At 41.5% G+C, this 12,762-nt stretch overlaps 1 pseudogene; it reads left to right on the top strand.

Annotated features, from left to right (window-relative positions):
• The first annotated feature begins 6,088 nt into the window (after positions 1 to 6,088).
• Positions 6,089 to 6,528, top strand: LOC119065152 (ubiquitin-40S ribosomal protein S27a-like; annotated as a pseudogene).
• Positions 6,529 to 12,762: the final 6,234 nt, after the last annotated feature.

Raw genomic sequence — 12,762 nt, 5'->3', positions numbered from 1 at the left:
GACAAACACTTAACCAGACTCATTAAGAAAAAAGAGAGAGGATCCAAATAAATCAGAAATGAAAGAGGAGAAGTAAAAACTGATACCACAGAAATACAAAGTATTGTAGGAAATTACTATGAACAACTATATGCCAAGAAACTGGTCAAGCTGGGTGAAATGAATAAATTTCTAGAAACATACAATCTTCCAAAATTGAATCAAGAAAAACTAGAAAAATGAAATAAACTGATAACAATCAATGAAATTGAATCGATAATCCAAAAACTTCTGGCAGAAAAAACATAGACCAAATGGATGCACAGGAGAATTTACCAAACATTCAAAGAACTAACTCCTATCCTTTTCAAACTATCCCCCAAAATTCAAGAGGCAAAACTCCAAAACTCTTTTTATGAGGCAAGTATTATCCTAATACCCAAACTAGGTAAAGACACGACAAAGAAAGAAAATTACAGGCCAATAATTCTGATGAACATAGATGCTAAAATCCTCAACAAAATATTGGCAATCTGGATCAGACACATTAAAAAGATCATATAACATGATCAAGTGGGATGTATTCCATGGATGCAAGGATGGTACAATATTTGCAAATTAATAAATGTGATACATCACATAAACAAAATGAAAGACAAAAATCACATGATCATATCAATAGATGTGGAAGAAGCACTATGATAAAAAAAACACTTAGCAAATTGTAAACAGAGGGAGCATACCTCAATATAATAAAAGCCATATACAAAACACCTACTGTCAATATGCTACTCAATGGGCAACAACTAAAAGCATTTCCCTTAAGATCAAGAAGAAGACAAAGGTGTCCATTTTCACGGACACCTTCTGCTTTTATTCAACACATGGTACTGGAAGTTCTAGCCGAAGAGATCAGACAAGAAGAAGAAATAAAAGGCACCCAAATTGGAAAGGAGGAAGTAAAACTGTCATTACTTGCAGCTGACATGGAAGTGTACTTAGGAAACCTTATAGGCTCCACAAAATAAATAAATAAATAAATAAAACTACTCAACCTGAGAAGTGAATTTGGCAAAATAGTAGGATACAAAGTCAATGTTTAGAAATTGATAGCATTTTTGTGCCTCAAACAATGATCAGAAAGAGAAACTAAGAAAAACAATCCCACTTATTGCAGCAACAACAATAAAAAATGTAGTACCTAGGAAAAAAATTTAACCAAGGAAGTAAAAGACCTGTACTCAGACAACTATAGAGCACTGCAGAAAGAAACTAAGGAAGATACAAATAAATGGTAGTGTATGCCGTTTCATAGATTGGAAGAATTAACATCATTAAAATGTTCATACTACTCAAGGCAATCTATACATTCAATTCAATTCCTATTAAAATACCAATGGCATGCTTCACTGATCTAGAACAAATATTCCAAAATTTTATATGGAACCCAAACAGACCCCAAATATCCTCAGCAATCTTGAAAAAAAAAGAACATAGTTGGAGGGATAGCAATTCCTGATATCAAACTATATACTACAAGGTTACCATAATCAGAACAATCTGATATTGGCATAAGAACAGACACTTAGATCAATGGAGCAACATAGACAGCCCAGAAATAAACCCATGTATTTATGGTCAATTAATATTTGACAATATGTGACTGCATTGTATGCACAAGCATACAATAGAGTAATGACAGTCTCTTCAATCAATGGTGTTAAGAGAACTGGACTGGTACAAGCAAAAAAAAGAAAAGAAAAGAAAAAGAAACTAGACCACCAACTTACTCCACGCACCAGAATAAACTCAAAATAGGTAAGACTTAAATATAAGTTGTAACACTATAAAAGTCCTAGTAGAAAACATAGGCAGTAAAATTTCAGACATCCCACATAACAATAGTTTTGCCAATATATCTCCTAGGTCAAGGGAATAAATAAAAAATAAACAAATGGGACTATACCTGATTAAAAAGCTTCTGCTGTGCAGAAGCTAAAGAAACCATCATCAAAAATGAAGAGAACTGACTTGTGCAAGAGCATATTTGCCAATGATACGTTAAAAAAAGGTTTAATCTCCAAAATATATAAAGAACTCAATATGGCTCAACACTAGGGTGACAAACAATCCAGGTAAAATATAGGCAAAGAACCTGAATAGACACTTCTCCAAGAAGGACATACAGATGGCCCATAGACATATGAAAAGGTGCTAAATGTCACTAGCCATCATAGAGATGCAAATTAAAATTGCAATGAGATACAACCTCATGCCTGCAAAAATAGCCATCATTAATAAGTCAAGAAACAAGTGCTGGCAAGGATGAGAAAAGGAAACCCTAGTGCACTGTTGGTGGGAATGCAGACAAATGAAGCCACTGTGGAAGACAGCATGGAATTTTCTCAAAAAGTTAAAGATGGAGCTGCCTTTGATCCAGGATTCCACTGCTGGGTATGTATCCTAAGAATCTCAAAACACCAATTTAAAAGAACTTATACTCATCTTTGTTCATAGCAGCACTATTTACAATAGCCAAGAATTGGAAACAGCCTAAGTGCCCATCAGTAGCTGAGTGGATGAAACAACTGTAGTACAGAATGAAATATATGCAGCAGAAAGAATGAAGGAATTCCTACCTTTTGGGACAGCAGGGATAGAAGCTATCATGCTAAGTGAAATAAGTCAGTTGGTGAAAGGCAAATATTATATGATCTCATTTATCAGAGGAATCTAATGAACAAAATGAACTAATGAGCAAAATTGAACAAGAGGCATGGAATCCTGCAATAGACTGACAGCTATAAGAGATGAAGGGGATGGTGAGGACTGATTGAAAGAAAGTGAAGTGATTAGTCAAAGAGCATATAGGAAGGACCCATGGACATGGAAAACTGTGTGGGGATTGACTATGAAAGTTGGGGGTGGGCAGAATGGAGGAGGGCAAATGGGGAAAAATGGGACAAATGTGATAGCATAAACAATAAAAAGACAAAAGATGTTAGTGGGAAGATGGACTTGCTTCTCTTTCTGCTCCTCTTAAGAAAGTGTGCTGCAAAATCCTGTTATAAAAAGTGTGGGGAACTTCCAACTGTGTCTGAAACAAACTTTTATTCTTCTGGAAAATCACAAGTAGTATGGGCAAGGGAATGGGGAAAAAAGAAGGAAACTAAGGTCCAATGGACAGACATTGAGAAAGGACTGGTCACTCTGTTGTTCCTTGTTGCTGTCAAGCAGACAGCTGGCAAAACAAAGCATTTTCTTTCATCTTTCTCTTTCTCTCCTAAAACCAATGCCCTGTTTCCTAACAGGGTCTCCCTTTCTATACCCAACCCAAGTGAATCCATAGTAGGAAATATAAAGTAGCAGGATAGAAACTGAAAAAAGAAAAAATACCAGAAGGATGTACCAGGCAAGTATTCTTGAATTTTTTAGCTTCTAATCAACATTTTGCTAACACAATTTGAAGTAATGTAGCTTCAAACACTAGGAGTATATGATGGAAGAGAATAAAGTAAACTGGTGGTTAACAGGAAGGGATTGGGGATGGATAAACTGTTCAGGAAAGAGGATAAAAATGCTCGAAATTGAGATTCAACTAGATCTCATCTCATGGCTGTGTGCCATTACCACTACTCTTGACTTTAACGCCTGAGTAATTTTCTTTTCTGAACCCTGATGGATCACACTGACTCCAAATTCTATCTGAGGTTACTCCAGCCTTAGAGACTAACAAGGTGGGGATTTCTTTTACAGATGTTGGTTTCCCTTTATTCATTGGAGGGTGGGTGGGTATCTCTTAACATGAGCTCAATAAATATAAATTAGAAATAGAATAGCCTTATTTCAAAACAATTTAGAATGGAGTCAATTTAACCCTGGCTGGATAGCTCAGTTTGTTGAGCATCTTCCCAATATGCCAAGGTTGTGGGTTTGATCCCCAGTCAGGACATATACAAGAATTAACCATTGGATGCATAAATGAGTGGAACACCAAATCAATGTCTGTCTGTCTATCTCTCAAATTGATAAGTTAAAAAAATTAAGATTTTATTTATTTTTTATAGACAGGGCAAGGGAGGGAGAAAGAAAGGGAGAGAAACATCAATGTGTGGTTGCCTCTCATGCACCCCCCTACTGAGGACCTGGCCTGCTTGGAGATTCCCAGGTGAAGTGAAGCTGCGTCTCTAATCTGGCTGCCACTAGGGCTCCCTAAGCCCACCGTTGCTTGTTTGATAGAATTTAGGAGCTAAAACCAGCCATTCTTATGGAAAAGCAGCTGCATAAGCCCATAATTGGGTGGGGTAGATTCTCTTTGGATCTCCAAGGTGAGTCACACAATGTTAGCTGGATTGATGGACTCTCAGATATGGCACCAGCTTACCAGCTTGTGTAGGAATGGCTCAGCAAAGGGACAATGACCTCTGTTTCCCCCATTGCCAGACACTTCAGTTTCTCCCTGTATAATACTGGTGCCCTTCAAGCTGCCCCCCCCCCCCAGTGCTGGAGCTCCAAGGGAGTGATTCTGAGTAGGTGAGTCCATGTGTGGGTTCTCCAAGAGGAACTGCTTAGGTCTCTAGCAGCCTTCTCTACCAACTCAATCCCTACTGGTTTTTGCAGCCAGAAGTTGTGGGGAATTATCTACCTGGCACTGGAATCCTGGCCTCAGGGACTTGGTGTGGGTCTGGAACTCCTTGCTCCCGAGATATCCCTCCCAAATTTTTATCCACATGGGCGGCCAGCCCATTATGTGTCCACACCTTTACACTAGTCTGGATGGGTAAGGTTTCTTCAGTTCCATAGTTGTCAGTCTTCTATTCAGCTTGACTCCTGATGTTCATGAGTTATGGTTGTTCTATATTTTAGTTGTAACTTTGATGTGGTTGTGAAAGAGGTGAGCCATGTCTCCTACACCACCATCTTAACCAGAAGTCTGATTGGCTTTTATTATTGGTATGCTACATACCATCAAGTCCTTAGATGTAAGTTCATCGATGAATTAATATTTCAATAAGTATAAATTCTGTACAACTTTGGTGAATGACCATGGTATGTTGTCAACTAAGTACTCTTGCCATCCTGCTAAACTTCAACCAGGATCTTCCCTGTACTTGCTGTGTCCAATGGCAGAGCAATAACTTAGTTTGACCATTAGATGACACTAGTTTCAAGGTGAGCTTGGGTCCCTTTGGAAACTGAACACTTTTCCTAACTAAGGAGCTTTTCTAGGTTTGTTTTGTAACTTAAAAAAAAATATCATTATTATCCCTGACTCGTGTGGCTCAGTAGATTGAGCTGGCCTGCAATCCAAAGTATTTCTGGTTTAATTCCCAGTCAGGGCACATGCCTGGGTTGCAGGCCAGGTCAGGTTCCTAATAGGGAGTGCATGAGAGGCAACCACACATTAATGTTTCTCTCCCTCTCTTTCTCCCTCCTTTCCTCTCTGTCTAAAATAAGTAAATAAAATCTTTTTTTAAAAATCATTGTTATAAAGGCCATATGCTCACTGTGAAAATACAGCAAACAGTACATGTCATAAAAAGGAAATCCCCAAGTCTGGTAAGCCTGCCACTAGTTTCCTAGTTCTGATTTGAATGCAACAGTGTGTAGCCCTGATTAACCTGCTAGGCACAAAACTGTGCTGGGGTAATTGAAATCACTGTAATGTCTCGAGGCTGCCTTGGAAGTATAATCACAAAGCCACTTTGCCCACACCACCCTACCTCACCCCTGAATATATACATCTTACATTCAATTTTACTCTGACCAATTTTAAGGCCCCAATCCCCTTTATAGCTTACTGGCTCCTTATAAAGTCCTCATCTTTCTCTAGGGAATAGCATTAACCAAGTAAATAAGCTGGTGTTAGTAAGTCAGTAACTGAATAAACAACTTCAAGAAACACATTAAAAATCTTACAGTCAAATATATGAACAATAGTTTTTCCTCATTCACAACATTTTTTCTGTGATAAAACTATAACTATGGTGACTTGGCAATACCAACCACTCAGAATGCTGCTGTGAACCAAGGGCAAATGGGAAACAAAACACTCCAGTTGAGTTGGGGTTTTTTCTGATCCTCCACCTGCAGTGGAATCACCCCCAAGATGCAAGTTTTTGTGAAAACTGTTACAGGGAAGACCATCACTTTCGAGACTGAATTTGTGGACGTAATAGAAAATGTAAAGGCCAAGATTCAGGATAAGGAAGTAATTCCTCCTGATCAGCAAAGACTGGTCTTTTCTTTCAAACAACTGAAGGATTGACATACCTTGTCTGACTTCAACATTCAAAAGAAGTCCATTTTTCATCTTTCACTAAAAAAGAAGTCTTATATTACTCCAAAAAAGAATAAGCATAAGAGAAGGTTAAGTTGGCTCTCCTTAGATACTACAAAGTGGGTGAGAATGGCAAAATCAGCCACTTTCATTAGGAGTGCCCTTCAGATGAATGTGGTGCTGGAGTTTTTAAGGCCAGTCACTTTGACAGACATTATTGTGGCAAATGTTGTCTGACCTGTTCCTTCAACAAACCAGAAGACAAGTAATTGTACATGGTTTGATAAAAGACATCATCAACAACAACAAAAATAAACATTCTGGTTCGTCAAAGAGGTTATTCAACAAGAAAAACTAAGTTTGATTCAACTTGATTAGGCTTATTATTTTATTTTATTTTTAGATTTTATTATTTATTTTTAGAGAGGGGAAGGGAGGGTGAAAGAAAGGGAGAGAAACATCAATGTGTGGTTGCCTCTTGTGTGCCCCCTACTGGGGACCTGGCATGTGCCCTAGACTGGAAATGGAACTGCCAACGCTTAGGTTCTCAGGCCAGCACTTAATACACTGAGACACAACATCCAGGAAGTCTTATTATTTTAAAGTCTGGACTTCAGTATCCTTATGTGGCACTTGGAAGGTCCTTGGGCAGCACTTGGGTGGGGTGCTGCAGGTGAGAAGCACCAATGTTCCCTGACGTATATACACAAAGACTAATTTCCACTGGTGGAAAAACTTCCCTAGAACAAAACTTCCCTGGAACAAGAGGAAAGATGACATGACACAGAGAGAAGGACTCAGGTGCTCTGTTTTTAATTATCTTGGGAGCTGTGGAAGTGGCCATTGGGAATAACATCAAGAGAAGTGAACGGTGAGGGGAAGGGGAGAGAAGACACTGGCTGCAGATAACCCACCACTGGCCACTGAACAGTGCCAAAGCCAGCAATCAATGTCATTTTATCATAGGTCACCCCAGCCCCTCAAGATAGCTCCCTCCAGGCCAGGAGATGTCTGGAGTTCCTCATTAAAACACAAAACCTTTATACAGAATTCCAGATCAAAAGTCAAAATGTCTAACCTTTGAGTTAACAACTTGATTGATCAAATGAAAGTGTAAATGTTGATCTAGAGGGATTAGAAATTAAGAAACTCCTGAGGGAGACTCTAGAGCCTGAAAGGGTGGAGAATATAATGGCTGGCGATCTAAAGGTAGAATTGTACTTTGTCACTCAATCTTTTAACAAAGGCATTCTATTATGTATCCCTCACTCTTGCACACTGAGGAAAAACTTCCAACAGATAGCACTGCCCTTATGGCCTAACTTCCCATGCACAGGCTCCACACAGGAGGTGTTATTTTAGTTTTTGAGAGCCAAACACAGGCCTAAGTATTTTATGTACTTTGTTACATTTACTTCTCACATCAACCTCATGAGTGGGTGGTTTAATCCTCATTTTACAGCTGAAGAAATTGAGGGGGGGGGTGGTTAGAGAAACATGTCTACAGAATTTTTAAAATAATTTTTATTGTCGTTCAAGTATAGTTGTCTCCATTTTCCCCCACCACACCCCAACACCCCACCCATCCCCACCTCCCTTCCTCCACTCTACCAGCTTTGGTTTTGCCCATGTGTCCTTTATACATGTTCTGTGATGGCTCTTCCCTTATTTCCCCCCATTATCCCTCTCCCCTCTTGCCTCTGGTTACTGTCAGTTTGTTCTATAATACAATGTCTCTGTTATGTTTTGCTTGCCTATGTGTTTTGTTGCTTAGGTTCCTCTTATAGGTGAGATCATATGGTATTTGTCTTTCACCACCTGGATTATTTCACTTAGCATAATGCTCTCCAGATCCTTCCATGTTGTAACAAAGGGTAGGAGCTCCTTCTTTGTTTCTGCTGTGTAGTATTCCATTGTGTAAATGTATCATCATTTTTTTTATCCACTCATTTACTAACAGGCACTTAAGTTGCTTCCAGCACTTGGCTATTGTAAATTGTACTGCTATGAACTTTGACAGTGAGATGTTAAAATCTCTGAGTTTAAGTGTGTCGCTGTCTATCTTTCTTGAAGTCCTCCAAGATTTTCCTTATATATTTAGGTGCTCTATGTTGGGTGCATATTTGTTTACAATGTTTATGTCCTCTTGATGGATTCTCCCCTGGAGTATTATAAAGTGTCCTTCAGTGTCTCTTTTTATGGCTTTTGTTTTGAAGTCTATTTTGTCTGCTATAAGTAGTCTATTTTGCTACCACAGCTTTTTTTTTTCAGTCCATTTGCTTGGGATATTTTTTCCAACTCTTAACTTTTAGTCTGTGTAGGGTTTTTTTTTTTTTCTGAGGTGAGTCTTGTAGGCAGCATATATGTGGGCCATGTTTTCTTATTCATTCAGCTACTCTGCGTCTTTTGATTAGAGTATTTAATCCATTTATGTTTAGGGTTATTATTGATAGGTACTGATTAATTGCCATTTTACTTCCTTGGTACCTGTGTTCCTCTCTCACTCTTTTTCTTCCTCTTCTTATAGCAGTCCCTTTAACATATCTTGCAGCGCTGGTTTGGTGGAAGCGTATTCTTTCAGCCTTCTTTTGTCTGGGAAACTCCTTATTTCACCTTCCATTTTAATTGGGAGCCTTGCCAAGTAGAGTAGTCTTGGTTGCAGACCTTCACTTTTCATTACTTGGAATATTTCTTGCCATTCCCTTCTGGCTTGTAGTGTTTCTGTTGAGAAGTCAGCTGCTAGCCTTATCAGGGCTCCCTTGTATGTTACTTCCTGTTTCTCTCTTGATGATCTAAGATTCTCTCTTTGTCTTGGAATTTTGCCTTTTTAATTATGATATGTCTTGGGGTAGGCCTATTTGGGTGCATATTGATTGGGACCCTCTGTGCTTGAAAAAACTGAGGTTTATTTAAGCCATCTGTCCAGAGTCACACATGGGTCTTCACACAACACAGTAAACTAGAGTCTGACATGTGCATTGATCAGTGGGGTGGAGCTGGAATTTGCATCAGAGTTTCCCATTACATGTGAAGATGCAGGGTCCTCCATATTTTGAAATATAGATATTACAATTCCTGAAAGAGCCCCCAGGAATTCCATACTATGTAATTATTCCTCCATTCCTCCATTCCTCCACTGAGCTTTCTCTTCTAGGCAAGAAAAAAAAGACACCCCACCTGTAATTGCCAGGCTTCCTGATGATGGGCAAAAGCAACAGACAGCTGCCTGATAGCAACATGGCCACCACTGTGTTTTTTTGCTGAATGACAGAGGGCCTTCCCTAAGTGGGTGTTCCTAGGGACTGGGTCAGGAGCAGAATGGCCACCTGGGTCTTCTCCTGAGTGACAGTGCAGTCTGGACTAAAGCAGAAAAATGAAGCGGACAGCAGAGGTAAGCAGGTAACCCAGGGCAGTGAGATATAGGGATAACAGTCAGTCAGGCTCCCTCACCTGGATGTCTGGATGACTGTGACTTAGCAATGTTCATATAACCTTGAGTAAGGGCCTGCATGCATAGAATTAAGCTCTGTTATATAACCAGAAGGTAAGTATTGGCACCTTGCTGACTTTGTGTGCAATTAGTATATAAGGAAGCCGTGGGCTGGGTGTTTCTTACAGGTTCATTAGCTGTGACTGAGATTGCACTTCACCATGCTGCAAGGTTATGAGAGCTCTGAGAAGGAGCAGAAGCTTTGGAGGCTCAGGTCCCTGCCCTGGAACAAGACCTCAGGACAGAGGAATTGCAATGGGTCCCCTCCCTGATCTAATGGACAATTTGGAGATGGGGGAAGAGTAACTGAGTTTCCTGAGGCCCCTGCCAGTAATGATACAGAAAATGAAATCACAGCAGTCTATGGTGCCTTGGTGGAAGCTGGCTAGCCCCTGCCTTGATGGTTGAGCATACAATGTACCGTCCCTATATGCAGTCCGAGCTAGTAGATCTGATGAAGCAGTTTCAGCAGCAGTCTGGGGAACCCTTGGCAGAATGGCTCTTCTGCCTTTGGGATTTAGGGGTGGATAGTATTATGTGCACTAATAGTAAGCTGGGAAAGTTGGCTTCCATCACAACTCACCCCTCCCTATGCCCAGCAGCTGCAAAATAGCCAGCAGAATGGAAGGAGACAGGAATCTCATTCTTTGTTAGAATGGATCATGACTGCAATTCTAATGGTCTAGGTGGATGCAGGAGATGTGCCAGACACTGTAAGTAAAGGGTAGTCCTATGCAGGGCAGCCCCAGAAGAAAAAGGAGGTGAAGGGAAAACCTGGGGATGTGCCCCAGGAGGTTCATCCTGTGTGCTTGGAAGACCATGTAGCTGTGCCAACCTCTTGAGAAGAGGGAGGAGGTATCCTTTGGAACTTTGAATAAAAGGAGGGCCAAGGAACCCGTCTACAGGGGATGGACAGGGACCAGAGGCTGCATGTGGAATTGGCTGTCCATTGGCTCCCCACTAATGTCCAGTGGGCCCTGGCTCCAGTAGACACAGGGGCAGAATTTACTCTCCTGTATGGAAACCCTGACAAGTTTCTGGAGCCTGATGGTTACAGGGGGCAAGGTGTGGGAGTGAAGGTTGTGTGGCTCTTCCTGAGTATTGGGTGATGGCCGGTTCCCACCCCGACCCTGTGAATATACTGTTTGTGTATATCATTCCTGAGTATATCCTGGGCAGTGGGCTGCAAACCACTGCAAGGGAGTTCTACTTGCAAGTGCAAGTGGTAAAAACTATTCTGCAGGGACATGCTGATCATTCCCCTGTTCAGATGTCATCCTCACAACAGGTGATGGTGGTCAAGCAGTACCAACTGCCCAAGGGACGTGAGGAGATCACAGCAACTATAGGAGAGTTGTGGCATGTGCTGCCCTGTTGGTCATGGAGGCTCTAAAAGGACCTGCCCCCATGACAGTAACAGAAGACCATGTGGTCTACTATAAAAACTTTGGGGTTACCTGTCGCCTTAGAAAAAGCACAGGAAGCTTGTGAAACCTGTGTTGTCTGCTAAGGAAAGCATCTCCAGAGGCCTGTGGGAACCACCAGGCAGATGGTACAGTGACAACTAATGCTGACCCAGTGGCAAGTTGACATGATTGAATCCCTAGCTAGTTCAGAGGGGTATAAGTATGCAATCACATATGCGGATACAGCCCCTGGACTCTTGGCTGCATACCTGTCACACCACCCGGATTAAAAATTGGCAATCACTGTGTTGGAGCATTGATGTGCTGCTTATGAGCAACACTTGATCATTGAGAGTGATCAAGGGACACATTTACAGGGGCCTAGTGCAACAATGGGCTTGAGACATACAAACTGACTTGGAAGTTCCATGTGGCCTATCAACCCCTAGCTGCTAGGATGATCAAATGGTATAATGGCTTATTATACCATTATAAGGCCTGCAAGCCACAGTTGCCACCCCTATGACGGGAGGATGGACAAAACACTTATGGACTGTCCTCCAAATTCTGAGAGGAGTCAGAGGAGGGCCGTGCTTCAATGGAAGTGTTACTCCATCAGACCTCAACTTCAGTTCAGCTATAAGTACAGACTAGGGATGCTTTGCTAAAACAAGACATGGGGAAACTAGAAAAAATCTGTTGCCTGCACCTGAAGGTCTGGAACATGGATAAACAGCTACTTGGATGTGGCCTTGGGAAATAAAGGCCCCCTGACATGCATTGGGTAGCTCTTATTGCCCCTTGGAGATAAGGGGTAGCTCTTATTGCCCCTTGGAGACAAGAGAAACTTGCAAATAGTGCCCTGGGTGATTGGGACATGGCCTTCAGTCTTAAAGGTGACATACCCAGGGCCAGTAGACCATGAAACACTTATCTGCAGCTCCTTCTTGATATCCCTGTGGCCCATTATGAGTTCTCCACTCTTGTAGCAAGTAGATGCTAAACCCCCAGTCAAGGTGCAAAAGGGTACAAACTAACACCCTAGTTGACTGGGTACGTTCCTATGACTCAGTGGCTAGCTAGTCAGCAGGCTGGATCTGCACTGAAATCCTCCTTAGTATGGCTGCTGGTCTCCCATGGCACATCTCTACAGCTTCCATTTCCAATTAGACTTGGTTACATTACCAGTGGAACAGTGCACATTCCTTGTGGGATGTGACCTGGACCAACACCTATACTGGGGCAGAGCAGCAGTATGACTGGCTCCAGTTGTTAGTCAGCTAAATGTGGGATGACTTGGGGTGGCTCACAGCTGAGGCTGTGGAGTTGGCTGGACCAGCACTGCTCTGTATTGAGAACCCTAAAGGCCAAGCCCAAGTGGGCTGGAGTCCAGTAGGTCTGTGTCAGCAGCATACCCTGAAGCATTACTGGGAAGTGTGGAATGCATCAGCTATAGTTCTCACTGGGGCCCTCTGGGTGTGTGGCTCATGTGGGTGGCCTTACTTGCCCAGAAATTAGACTGGTCATGGTACATGGGGGTGGCCTTATCTTCCTGCTTAGGTTCAGAACACTCTCACAATCTATCTAACCAATTGGAAAGCATTGAA

This window comes from Artibeus jamaicensis, unplaced genomic scaffold (genome assembly GCF_021234435.1).
Source record: "Artibeus jamaicensis isolate MK-2021 breed Jamaican fruit bat unplaced genomic scaffold, CSHL_Jam_final contig_469, whole genome shotgun sequence".
Classification (NCBI taxonomy): domain Eukaryota; kingdom Metazoa; phylum Chordata; class Mammalia; order Chiroptera; family Phyllostomidae; genus Artibeus; species Artibeus jamaicensis.
Note: the sequence above shows the minus strand (reverse complement) of the source record. Positions and strands in the feature narration are given on the sequence as shown.